The sequence below is a fragment of the Schistocerca americana genome, chromosome 5 (genome assembly GCF_021461395.2).
Source record: "Schistocerca americana isolate TAMUIC-IGC-003095 chromosome 5, iqSchAmer2.1, whole genome shotgun sequence".
NCBI classification, from domain to species: domain Eukaryota; kingdom Metazoa; phylum Arthropoda; class Insecta; order Orthoptera; family Acrididae; genus Schistocerca; species Schistocerca americana.
In genome coordinates this window covers 372,605,571-372,619,830 of record NC_060123.1, presented here as the reverse complement: position 1 = coordinate 372,619,830, position 14,260 = coordinate 372,605,571, and positions in this window count along the sequence as shown.

The following is a 14,260-nucleotide window of genomic DNA, read 5'->3' as shown; positions in this document are numbered from 1 at the left end:
AATAGAGTCTGCATAGTGGTCGCAAACTGTGAGAAACGATGTTGAATGCATTTGTGTGGGGAGCAGCTTGAGATCATAGATCTGTGTGGTTTCATGAATCGAAAGTTCCCAGCATTCAGCCAGAGAACGATTTATGCGATCCAAATGCGGGAGACTTTACATATTATTACACCGAAAAACCAAAGAAACTGGTAAACCTGACTAATATCGAGTAGGGCCCCCGCGAGCATGCAGAAATGGCGCAACACGACGTGGCATGGACTCGACTAATGTCTGAAGTAGTGCTGGAGGGAACTGACACCATGAATCCTGCAGGGCAGTCCATAAATCAATGAGAGTACGAGGGGGTGTAGATCTCTCCTGAACAGCACGTTGCAAGGCATCCCAGATATGCTGAATAATGTTCATGTTCGGGGAGGAAGCGTTTAAACGCAGAAAAGTGTTCCTGGAGCCACTCTGTATCAATTCTGGACGTGTGGGGTGTCGTATTGTCCTGCTGGAATTGCCCAAGTCCGTCGGAATGCACAATGGACACGAATGGATGCAGGTAATCAGACAGGATGCTTCCGTACGTGATACCTATCACAGTCGTATACAGACGTTTCAGGGGTCCCATATCAGTCCAACTGCATATGCCCCACACCATTACAGAGCCTCCACCAGCTTGAACAGTCCCCTGCTGACATCCAGCGTCCATGAATTCATGAGGTTGTCCCCATACCTGTACACGTCCATCCGCGCGTTACAATTTGAAATGAGACTCGTCCGATCAACCAACGCGTTTCCAGTCCAATGTCTGCGTTGACGGGACCAGGCGAGGAATGAAACTTTGTATCGTGCAGTCGTCAAGGGTCCACGACTGAGCCTTCGGCTCCGAAAGCCCATATCGACGATGTTTCGTTGAATGGTTTGCACGCTGACACTTGTTGGTGGCGCAGCATTGAAATCTGCAGCAATTTGCGGAACGGTTGCACTTCTGTCACGTTGAAATATTCTCTTCAGGCGTCGTTTGTCGCGTTTTTGTAGGATCTTTTTGCGGACACAGCGATGCCCGAGATCAGATGTTTTACCGGCTTCCTGATATTCACTATGCACCCGTGAAGTGGCTGTACGGGGAATTCCCCACTCCATCGCTACCTCGGATATGCTGTGTCCCATTGCTCGTTCGCCGACTATAACACCACGTTCAAACTCACTTAAATCTTGAGAACCTGCCATTGTAGAAGCAGCAACCGATCTAACAACTGCGCCAGACACTGGTTGTCTTATATAGGCGTTGCCGACCGCAGCGCCGTATTCTGCCTGTTTACACATCTCTTTCCTTTGGCGCTTCAGTGTATATTTCACTGATTCTATTCCTCCTGAAGTGTCTGAACACTGCCGCGCTTCCCAGCCGCGGGTGAAACCCGATGTGAGTCACACGGTTCCTGGCTGGAAGTGGGTCAGCCGCGGTGTGTGGCAGCAGGGACGCCGTGCAGATAGCGGGACGACGCGACGCCGCGGCTACAGCACGGCCCTGCGCGGCGCCGTTGTTAAGTTTCCTGCAACATTCGGCACACGAGCCAGATAACGTATATTTGCATACAAACGCGGTACACGGCCGGCCCCGGCATTAACACGTGTTTAATAAACATATTCCGGCCAGGAAACCGGGCCTCCCTCAGATAAGACCTCGGCTGTCCGTCCAGCGCCGCAGCGGCCGCCGGCCGGCGCCGGAGGAATCTCGTCCTTCTGCCCCGACACTCCACGCCTCTCGACTCGTCTAACGGTATGCACTGTCCTGGAAGGGCTACGCATGACGCGACGTGGGCTGAGTAGTACTCGGTTCCTACCGAGAGCAGAAGTCTACCGTCGCAGAGCAACTGCTTCTGTCTGTAAAATTTCTGTGCATACCAACTCGCAAACCCAGCACGTACTATTTAAGCAGCTTGTAATAACCAAACTGGGGCTGAAATCTTGCCTGCACCTATGTCGAAAGCCTCTAGATTGCTTTATCACTATACTGACAACGAGACCGCAGACTTGCACGAAACGTAAATAAACGTCGTATCAGAAATTCGTCATATACTGACAAATAGCAAACCATATCCTCACAAAATAATGGATATTATAAGTAGGTGCGATCAATCACATAAATCTGGTAATCGATCAAGAGGCTGGTAAAGGGACGTTTAGGACATACACAGTGCGAAACTTAAAGGATCTTCCAAGTTCACGAAACAACATGTGACACGGCGATAAAGTTGCACTACTTGGTGTCCATGCGACATTGTGACGTACGAAGTAGATACAAGCAAAATCGAAAAACCAGCTTTGATTTCTACCGTAAATTACGTTATCTCCGTCGGTGGCTTACAGCTCCTCCCTCCCCCCCCCCCCACCCCCACCCCCACCCCTCCAAATAGTGTCTGAGGCCGTCAGCGCAACTTTGGATAAAGCCTTCCATTACAGGTCAAGCGCCATCTGGAGGTCAGCTTGGGTTCGTACTGAAGAAGTTCTGGCTACAGTCGTTCGGCCTCGTGCGTTGCACACATGTCGAACTTGGTTTAGCGCCGTGAAGGGAAGGAGCTGACCACTCTAGGCGCGTCACATCCTCATATTGCAAGTGTTCGTCCACTTGCCCATTATCGCCCATAATTGTGATATGCAATGGTCAGGAGATCAAGCAGGTAATCGGTCCGCCACTTATGCTAGTTCATTTACCGTTACACAGGGTCCACCACGAGGAGACGAACTAATACGTAAGTTTCTTCGTATTATTCCCTGCCATTTGATTGAAAGACTGCTAAAAAATACGCTTAGAAATAGAAAATTCCTTGCTATTATTGAGAATTCACTGGGCAAGCAAATTAAATTAAATAATCATCTCCCTCAAGGCTCCATCTTATCTCCTCTGCTCTTCCCTCCACCATAAATCATCATCATCATCCTCTGCTCTTTAGCAGGAATATTGCTGAAATGCCTGTAACAACATCTCTGAAATTTGGATACGCTGACGATTGGCACTAGCTACACAACACAAGGAAATTAAGAAGGCGGAAGATGTTCTAACAAATTATCTGGTTGCAATGGGTAACTCTTTCCGTGAAACAAGACTCTACCCCAGTTCAACTAAAATGCAAGTTTCATGCTTCCTCCTGCACAATAAACTTGCAAACATGAAACTTACAATTCATTTCAACACCGTCATCTTGACACACAATAAACATATCTAGGAGTTACTTTAGAGAGAACATTAAACTATAACCGACACCCGACAAAGGTAAATGCAAAACTCCATACAAGGAATAACATCAGAGAGAAGCTATGTGGCACCTCATGGAGCTCTTCGCCACCTAAGTTAGTTATGTTACGAACAACAGCTTTTGTTCTGGTTTGTTCAGTAGAATACTCCTGGCCTTTCTGGGTTGACAACACAGCCGTCATACCAAGTTAAGAACACTCCCGTCTTCTGGCTACCAGTCCTAAGACATATACCTCAACCATAACAGCGAAAACATCAAGTACTCATCAGAGAATTTTTTAAAAAAATCAACAAATTTCCTATCATACATACTGTGATTACATGAATATCAATCGACTCTGCTCTACAGAACCACAGTTTGCGGAAGCTACGTACATGCTTAGGAAATAACAGCTTCTGTAGAGTGCAATACCGGGAAAGAGCCTAGGAAGATACTATAACCGCGTATCTCAAGGAAGTCCGCTATATATCTCAAAAACAGACTGACTTTGACCTCACAAGAAAATCTGCGGTAATTACAAACCAATTTCGAACCAACCGTGGCAAATGTGCGGTGTCACTGTATAAACAGCAACTAAATAATCTTCATAATGCGACTGTGGAGCAGGAAGGCAGACAATCCAGCAAAAACTGCAGACGTATTGACTGAGAGCCTACACGGGACAATTTGAAGACCACACGTATGCGAAGAAAGTTCAGATAACTATGTTTGTAACCTGAATGTTAGTCTAAGTTCAGGTTCACCAACGTGATTTGTAATAATGCCAAAGGATAAATAAATAAAATCGCCCGTCAGATGGAATTCTAACAAATGCACCAACGAAAAGAAGGCACATACCATTTGAGGACTTCATGCTCGTGCACGGAAGGTGTCGCAACACCAGTGAAAAAGAACATGCGTCAAACAAGACGCGGTATATGTGCTTAAAATGATGATACCTAGATGATAGCGATAATCTTTCTCCAGAAAAACACCGACTTACGTGTAGGCAGAACATTATCATCTTCTCTCCCAGATCAAACCCACGGTGTCAAATGTCTCTGCATCTGTATGAGTACACTGTAATTCACACTTAAGTGCTTCACAGAGTGTTGATACTATCGCTTACAGGCTTTCACTTTTGCTATCCTGTCGTCCTCAGTTGCGTGTGACATTATGTCGATAATTTTTAGGTTAGAGCATCTATATAAAACTGAATAAAACTGGCCTTTCTAACGCAAGCGTCCTGACTGTTAGTAAACTGCGTAACTTATTGTAGAAGCAAGTGTTGGATCATGTAACAAAGTCTCAGACACAGCCTGAAATCCTTGATGAAAGGAAGAAATTTTTAAAGCTTCGTGGTTGGTTTAAGAAAATATTGAGCTCATGAGCTCATTCGCCATAAGATTTATGTAGTCGGCGATTAGAAAGCTCCGCTTCTGCCAGATCCGTACGGAAGCCGCGCCAGCCAGACCGCGGCTGACAGGTTCGGGCAGTCTCGCTGCTTACGTCAGATGTCCCCACGGAACCGGATCTCGGTATACGTGTTTCTTTGGAAGACGGGAAGGATAGGAAAAGCCAGTGATGGGAAACACAGTCACACGCGTATCAAGGACAGGCGTACGTGTGCGTCTCAATCAATGCGAAGCGAGTTACTGAGGATGCAGTTATTTCTTCAAAACGCACTAGGTTCGGTAAAGCTAGTAGAGCTCCATTAACAAGATCAATAGGATGCCGAATCGCTGGCCTTCACTTCTCTACATACCCTCCAAACCGAGATTATATCTCAAAATGGTTCAAATGGCTCTGAGCACTATGGGACTTAACATCTGCGGTCATCAGTCCCCTAGAACTTAGAACTACTTAAACCTAACTAACCTAAGGACATCACACACATCCATACCCACGGCAGGATTCGAACCTGCGACCGTAGCGGTTATATCTCAAAAGATCCGACCTCACCACTGGGCCTAGATCTCAAACAAGTCGTCCCATCTTCAGGAAGGAAATAAATAAATAAATAAAAACAGAGAGCATGGTAAATGTCACAAACATTACAGGCCTTAGTAATCAAAGAAAAATCGAAAAACAAGCGGCATTTGTTGTCAGTCTTTCCTCAGGCGTACCAGGAGTTAAATAGATCTGATATCTTCTAGTGAGTTTGGTGGTGCAGTTATTAAGGTAGGATTTGTATTCAGAATTGCGAGCGCTCGTACCGATATAGATTTTTTTGTGTCTCTCTACATATTTCCTATCCCTTCTGAGTACCATGTGTGGGTTCAGTCATCTTCTTTTTGTGTACGTGTAAGTCTGACTGACAATCAGACATTTTGATAACAGTGCCTTACGTCGCTGATTCTGTGCATATGACAGTTTTCAAGGTAGGTACGGGCTCTGCTGCCGGTGAAACTTTCGACAATTCAAATTGCACCTAAGTACTTTCGGCCTCTTTATTAAATTTTGGGTTGTGAGTGAATAACGGTGGGCCTCTTCACAAACTCATACAGTGTATTTCTATAGTCAGTATAGACTGCCGTTATTGGGAACTCCTCTGCACGTCAAGTTAACATGAAGTTCCGCCTCTCTGGCCAATGACTGGCCAATAGCGACCGAGCGACAGACGTGTGATTCTCTGCCATATGGCGTCATACGGATGCGATAAAGCGGGAGTGGGGTCAGCAAACCGCTCTCCCGGTCGTTTTCGGCTTCGAGGACCACATACTCGCTACTTCTGATTGTAGTAGCTCCTCAGTTGGTATCAAAAACTCCCTGGAAATACCGGAAATTGAACCTGGGTCCTCCTTGTGGCAGCCAGCCGAGCTGAGTACTCAGCTACAGGCGCGGACAACTTATCAAGTATTGCCCACACATATAATTTCAGTCTAACAGCACTGAAAATCAGTGACGGTGATTAAGATATCGTTGGGACGCTTAATTTAACGTATTCTTATAGTATAAGTGGGCATCGGAACCTGCATTCCAACAATCTTTGTAAAGTAATATCGTTCCGGGTCTTGCGGAAACGAGTTTTCTGAGTAGTGAATGCCAAAACCTTTAATTTCGGGACTGATTTTATATGCTTATGTTTGACACAAGGGATCACCGCGACAAGGCCGTAATTTCTTGTAACTAAAGGAATGGTAGGCCTTCTAGGACTCTTAGAGGGGATGCTCTCTTTATTGGTATACCCAAATAGAGAGTTGTTTCCTCTACGCTGAAGTGACTGAGATAGGTGTTGGATATATTTCCATAACGTCTGGGAAAATTTGTCGGGACGATATGATGTAAATAATAGTAATGGCAGATTCTTGCAACAAACTAATCTAAATATCGAATTCTGATTAGAGGAATAGGAGCAGGGAATAGAACATTCAAAAATGAGGTAACGTCTCTCACTCTGTAACCAAAAAGTGTTAAATAACGGAAAGACCGAAGGTATTCTATCATCTAATGGACAAAATTGGAAGTAGATTTATGTACAGTGTGATGGAGAGATCTCGGCATCCAGGTGTTCGCAGTACGCTTACGATAATTGTTTAAGATTTTTGATTTTTAGGACTAGAATAGAATTGGGGAGAAGAGGAGTTTGTGGGACAACTTGACAAGAATAAGGGATCGGTTGGTAGAGCATATTCTGAGGCATCAAGGGATCACCAATTTAGTATTGGAGGGCAGCGTGGAGGGTAAAAATTGTAGAGGGGGACCAACAAATGAATACACTAAAAAGATTCAGAAGGATGCAGGTTGCAGTAGGTACTGGGAGATGAAGAAGCTTGCACAGGATAGAATAGCATGGAGAGCTGAATCAAACCAGTCTCTGGACTGGACCAAAACAACAACAGGACGTTAAAGATGAATTACAGGGTTCCGAAAGAATTTGGATCAAAGTTCGTGCAAGCAGCGAGAGTCCGTGTTCACAATTCTTACCGTGGATGGCAAAGACCAAGAGGACAAATGTTTGCTATTTGTGTCGATTTTAAAGTAAAATGTGTACTTCGCGTCCGAATACTTTTATTTTATTTTTTCCGGTTTTTATGAATTTTGAAGTGCGTTTATATGAAAGTTTAACAGAAGAGAGCCAGGCGATGGAAATTTGAATACCGAGACTCGTAGCTGTGGAAACATGCCTTACAGTTACACATTAGAGAAACAGACTTTGTTCGGTTCAGTTACAGATATAAACTATATTGCTTTTGTGACGAGTAACATGTTTAAATCTGTGTGTCTGTGGACTCACTCCTTTCCATTCCACTGAAACTTTACAGTTGATGAACTCGTCGTCGACGGGACTCCTTGACGTGCCAGACCAGGGGCAACAAATGGTATAAGAATGCGTGTACAAAGTAAAGTTTCTGCTAGAAATTTATTTATGACCGAGCTGAAACACAGCATCGAGCAATGACCGCTATAGTGTCACGCGTACTGCACACGCTACCGTTGGGCCGCCAAAGTTGGCAGAGACTTCTACCTATCCAGTGCTAGAGAGACAAGAAGTCATAAAAATAAGGACGCACAAGAGATGATGTATTTAATTATTTGTCAGCAGAAGTGCCACTTTGAAATCACTTTTCATTCCGTTAGCAAAGTTCCCAAGATGTGTCTGACTGAAAAGCCAAATTAGTTTTGAGAGAAAAGTAGAGCTTAAATCATAAAACCGATATATATTAAGTTATAAATTCTTGTAAAAATGTATCACTACTTAGGCTGCATGCAGGGGAAACGTGTGTTTCAAGATACCATGGTGATACATTCGACTGGTCGAACATTATCTGTATAAGCGTATAGAGAAGTGCACTTGGCACGGAAACTTCGTAGCAGTATGGATAATTTGTAGTGGTACGATTTTCCTGTAATTACCCGATGTATAAAATCTAGGTTTCTCGAAGATAAATGCTTCAGACAAGAGCTGATAAACAGTTTGGATGATTGGCTTCCAAAGTAAAATTAATCTGAATGTAGCTGCCTTGTTGAAGCTTTGCATGTTCGTTACATGTATATGCCTGTACAATTTATGTTGTGCGTCCGCAAAAAGGTTCAATCAGTATTACGCTTTTCATTTAAGTGCCACGGATTGGCAGAACTCAGATGATTGTTGATGGCATACCTTCTGACTGTCAGGGTTGCGTTTTCTTAAGATTCTTCCGAAAGGGGACGAACTCAATCGTTCTGCTCGCTTGCTCGCTTATCGTCTCGTCTCGAACTGATGCTAAGCAACGGCGTGGGCCGCAGCAGGGAACTGCGTCATGTCGCGATATGGTGTTTACTCGAGGAGGAAATGCGGAAAACAATCACTGCTCACCACCGGAAACTATCCAGCGATAACAAAACAGAGCAGATATCTAGGTAACCTGACGTCCGCACAGCCATCCTGGTGTAGCTAATAGAACGAACAGCTTCTTTCCGCCCCTGATTATAATTTTTCGAGACAGTCAACGACGTAAAAAAAATATCGCTGAAAAAAATATAAAATATTTACGTTGCACATTGGAAAAGGAACGGTTAGGTGAACAGGAAAAGGTGGCGGATTGTTTCACTCGAGAGCAAGCGAAACGGAAATGTTGAAAAATCCTTTTCGGCAGTACTCGAAGTAAAACGCCTCACATCTGGCAAGAACGTACTGCGAGAGATGATTCGTGGGCGATGTTTTGTTGACTAGAGGATGGGTGGAGGCAGGGAGGGGGCATTTTAGGAACTCGCCATGATGGTAGCAGCCTCTAGCCTAACCCTCAGCAGCGAGAGGCAGGTTGCCGGCTGCAGACCGCAGGTCCCCGCGACACAGAGCGGCCGCGCTAATAGCGGGTATCGCCGCCATCTGGCCTTCTGGCGCTCGTGATGGCGAGGCCGCACGACCTGCCTTCCTTCTCCACTCCTCTCCACTCCACCTGAACCTCCCCACAGCCGCCAGCTTCGTCTGCTCCATTCCTGGACTCCTTTCCTTGCACTATATATGGCACCAACGTCATCTTCTCTGTCCTCCGATTATACATTTTATTTGAATCGGCTGAACGCTCCACAACGCTAATCACGTACCATCTTCATTGATAGAAAAATGGTTCAAATGTCTCTTAGCACTATGGGACTTAACATCTGAGGTCATCAGTCCCCTAGAACTTAGAACTACTTAAACCTAACTAACCTAAGGACATCACTCACATCCATGCCCGAGGCAGGATTCGAACCTGCGATGGCAGCGGTCGCACGGTTCCAGACTGTAGCGCCTAGCCGGCTTCATTGATAGTCTTCTGGAAAAGCTGACCTCCAACGTCGACACACACGAAGTCGTACAACTGAAACGTATCAGAGCTTTTTACACTGAAACGAAAAATAATCTGATATAGGTATGCGTATTCAAGTTCATAGATGCGTAAACAGGCAGATTACGGCGCTGCAGTCGGCAATACCTCTATAAGACAAGTTGCTGGCGCCGTTCTTAGATCGGTTACTGCTGCTACAATGGCAGGTTATCAAGATTTAAATGGGTTTGAACGTGGTGTTATAGTCGGCGCATGAGCGATGGAACACAGCGTCTCCGAGGTACCGATGAAGTGGGGATTTAACTGGCCGACCCTTTCACGAGTATACCGTGAATATAAAGAATCCCGTAAAACATGAAATCTCCGACAGCGGTGCGGCCGGAGAAAGATCCTACAAGAATGGGACCAAATACGACTGAAGAGAATCGTTCAACGTGACAGAAGTGCAACACTTCCGGAAATTGCTGCAGATTTCAATGCTGGACCATCAACAAGTGTTAGCGTGTAAACCATTCAACGAAACATCACTGATATGGACTTTCGGAGCCGAAGGCCGTCTCGTGTACACTTGATGACTGCACGACACATAGCTTTACGCCTCACCTGGGCCCGTCAGTACCGACATCGGGCTGCTGATGACTGGAAACTTGTTGCCTTGTTGGCCGAGTCTCGCTTCAGATTGTATCCACGGATGGACGTTCATGGATATGGAGACAAACTCATGTATCCATGGACCCTCTATCTCAGCAGAAAACTGTTCAAGCTGGTGGAGGCTCTGTAATAGCATGGGGCGTATGCAGCTGGAGTGATATGGGGCCCCTGTATAGTCTAGATACGACTCTGACGGGTGACACGTAGTAATCACTATGTCTGATCACCTGCATCCATTCATATCCATTGTGCATTGCGACAGACGTCCCTCCAGCACTACTTCAGCCATTAGTCGAGTTGCGGCGCTTCTGCGTGCTCGCGGGGGCCCTAGACGGTATTAGGCAGGTGTGCCAGTTTTGTCGGCTTTTCAGTGCAGTTCAGTGATGTTTCTTCTATTTTGGAGTCACAGACGATGCACGTCTATACCTGATACGGTAGAATGCTATTCCACAATACCAAATCTTTACACAAACAGAAATGAACACACTAGGGTTGCTTCTCTCCTTTACTAGCTCGGGCAACAAAGACTTCTTGCATACGAACCGACACCACCATCTATCTTTCTGGTGTACGACGGTCACCTAGAAAGTAATTCTCCACATTTTTTCCGGCTGGAAAGAATTTTTCGAATGCAAAATATTAGGTGCAAAAACCCTGGGTGCGCGCACAAAATACCAGTTTCCTCCGACAGATAGCATAACTGCAGCAGTGTCTCAAAATGGCGTCTGTAGGTGAAGCACGTTGCAAACAGCCTATTGCGGTGAAATTTCTCATTACGGAGAAAGAAACTTTGGGGACTGTTCACAAAGGTTTGCGTCAAGTCTACTGTGCACCCGCAGTCGACACTACAGTTGGTTGCTGGGTACAGAGGGTGAGGCCATCAGAAGGTGCTTCGGCAGAGCTCCACAGTTTGTAGACATCTGGGAGACCTTCCACGGCTGCTGCTGCGAGCTGATGTTCTCATTCGCGAGGATCGACGAATTACATCTCGGAATTTGGCACTGCTGCTATTAACAACCCAGGAATTGTTTTGATTCAATACGATAACGCTCAGCCTCAGACAGATTTAAGAATTTATGAACACATCACGAAACAGAGTTGGAGCACCGATTAGTTCCGTCGGACTTGTTTTAGACATTGAAAGATAGCATTCGTGGAAGACATTCTGAGGACGACGAACAGACTATTTGCGCAGTGAACAAATGGCTTCGTGGCTAGAGCAAGGGCTGATACAGACAGGACATACACGCCCCTGTGTTTCAGACTGGAAAGAGATTACGTGGAAAAATAGGGTGTGCGGGTGAAACAACATTCTTCCATGCATATAACTTCCATTCTGTGGAATAAATAATTTTTGAAGAAAACATGTTTGGCATTACTTTCTCGGTGACTCTCGTATCTTAATATCCGATGTAAGCGCCATCAAAGAAAGTGTATGAGCTACGGAGACCACTTATCCGTGTTACATCTACAACGCTTAAACAGACGAATGTTTCTATATTTGCATTAAAAAGGTGATAACACGCTTGAGGAATATATATACCGATAACAAAACGAGCGCGGAATATCTGAGAAGCGGCTGTCAGAAGACAAGACCCACCTCTTCCACCTCCCGCTCTCTGTGCCCCTCGGCCTCCTCTCTGTCCATCTCCCTCTCCCATCTCCTTGTCCATCACCTCCTCCTACCCTCTGTCTGCCGCTCTCTGCCTCCCCCTCCTTCTGTCCATCTCCTCCTCCCATCCTATCAATGTTCAACTCCTCCTTCTTCTCTACAAGTTTCCATCTCCTCCTTCCTCCACTCTGTGTCTCCGGCTCCTCCCCCAACTCTCTTTCGCCATCATCTCCACCACAATAAGACAGTGGTGGGGTACACGAAAGGAGTCTCCGAGAAGACTGCGATGATCTGCGATTAGAATGATAAAAGCAATCGGGCGTACCCTGGGCAACGTCAGAGTGTGATTCAAAATAATCTGACGGATGATCCTTTCACACCAAAAACATATATTCCCGAGGCCTTTTCAGGGCCACAGTTAAAAATTGTATCTATTAACACAGAAGGCAAAACACCAGCCAAAGAAGAACTGCTACGAGAACTATGCAGTCAACACAAGTGCCATATAATGTGCATACAGGAGACACATAGAAGTTGTGACACGCGCAGACCAAAAATAGACGAAATGCGTCTCGCCAGCAAAAGACCACATGATAAAGATTGAAATGCTATCTTTGTTCATCCAGATATCCCGATCTTATCCACGGCATTCACGGAGGAAAACAACATTGAAATTCTTACTCTAGAAACAGTTAATTGCGCCATTACATCGCTTCATAAACCACCTGCTGAATTCACTGTTAACAAACCACCCAATTTTCTAAATAGTCATGTGCAGATTGTGATCGGCGATTTCAGCAGCCATAGTACCGTTTGGGGCTATGATCATGAAGATGAGAATGGGACAGCAGTAGAAGTGTAGGTAGAAGCAAGTCACTTGACTTTAATTCATGATGCAAAACTGCCTGAATATTTTAACAGCGGCAGGTGGAGGCTACCTTACAATCCTGACCTAATTTTTGGTACCACCAGTATCAGCCAATAATATGTAAAATCTGTTTGCTCCCCTATACCCAACTCGCAGCATAGACAAATAATGTGTCAATTATTTGCTGCTATAAGACCACAGAAGGTATTTTTTCGAAGAAGGTTTAATTTTAAGAAGGCTGATTGGTCAAGATTTGCGGAATTGCTGGACATTGAAGTATCTTATACTCGTAGAACCAATACCCGAATGCTATAACACCTTCACCGCACCTGTAAAGAGATGTTCGAGAATGTCTATTCCTCGCGGCTGTCGAACATCTTATATCCCCGGGCTTACTTTAGACCAAGCCACCCTACTAATGGAATACAGCTACTTATTTGAAGAAAACTGTTTCAGTGAAGCAACTGTGGAAGCAGGGAACGAGCTTTTTTCCTCTATAAGGGAGACAAAGAGGGATAAGTGGATAAAAACTACAGAAAACTTGGATCTGAAAAGAGACAGCCGTAAAACCTGGAGACTTCTGAGACGCCTAAACAATGATCCGACTAAGACCATTACATATCATAATATCACTCCCAGTCAAATAGCACATCAGTTACTGATGAACGGGAAGCCAACATACAAACCACAAAACCCGAAATTGCAAAAGAGAAGAGCAAGAGGAGAGTAATGCCCTAACATCATCAGTCAGCATGGAAGAGCTACAGAAGGCTATCAAACAAAGTAAAAATGGGAAATCAGCACGCTTCGATGATGTACGAACCGAGCAAATGAAGTACTTCGGCTCAAATACAAAGGAATGGATCCTCCAACTTTTTGATAACTGTGTAAGCAGAAACCAAATTCCAAAGATATGGCGGAAGAGTCGAGTGATTGCTTTGCTGAAGCCTGGCAAAGAAGGAAATGTTCCAAAGAATTTTAGACCAGTTGCAGTACTTTGTCATCTTTACAAATTGCTGGAAAGGCTGATTTTGAATCGCCTATCACCTGCAATTGACCTCTCACTTATGGCTCAGAAATCTGTATTTCGTGTAGGTAAAAGCTGTACTGGACAATTGCTAAATCTCACACAGTTTATAGAAGATGGATTTGAAACCCAGAAGGTGACAGGAGTGGCACTTGTCAATCACCAGTTACTACTAGTTAAGGTCTACAATCTGACCAAAGATTTAGGTCTAACCAGACCCATCGCCTCTCTACTGCAGAACCGCAGGTTCTTCGCCGACTTTCAAGGATAACGTAGTCGATGGAGACTACAGAAGAATGGCCTCCCGCAAGGAAGTGTTTTGACTCCAATTCTGTTGAATATATACACGAACGACTAACCTATAGTCTCAAACACCAGGCGCTTCTTATATGCTGACGACCTCGCTCTAGCCACCCAGAGCACAGATTTTTAGTAAGTGGAGAACAACCTCACGAATGCCCTTGAAGATCTATCCAAATACTACAACGCAAACCAGCTTAAACCAAACCCTTCAAAGACCCAAGTGTGGGCTTTTCATTGGAGGAAGAAGGAAGCCACTCGCAAGTTGAAAATAGTATGGTCGGGGGTTGAATTGGAACACTACGAGACTCCAAAATATCTAGG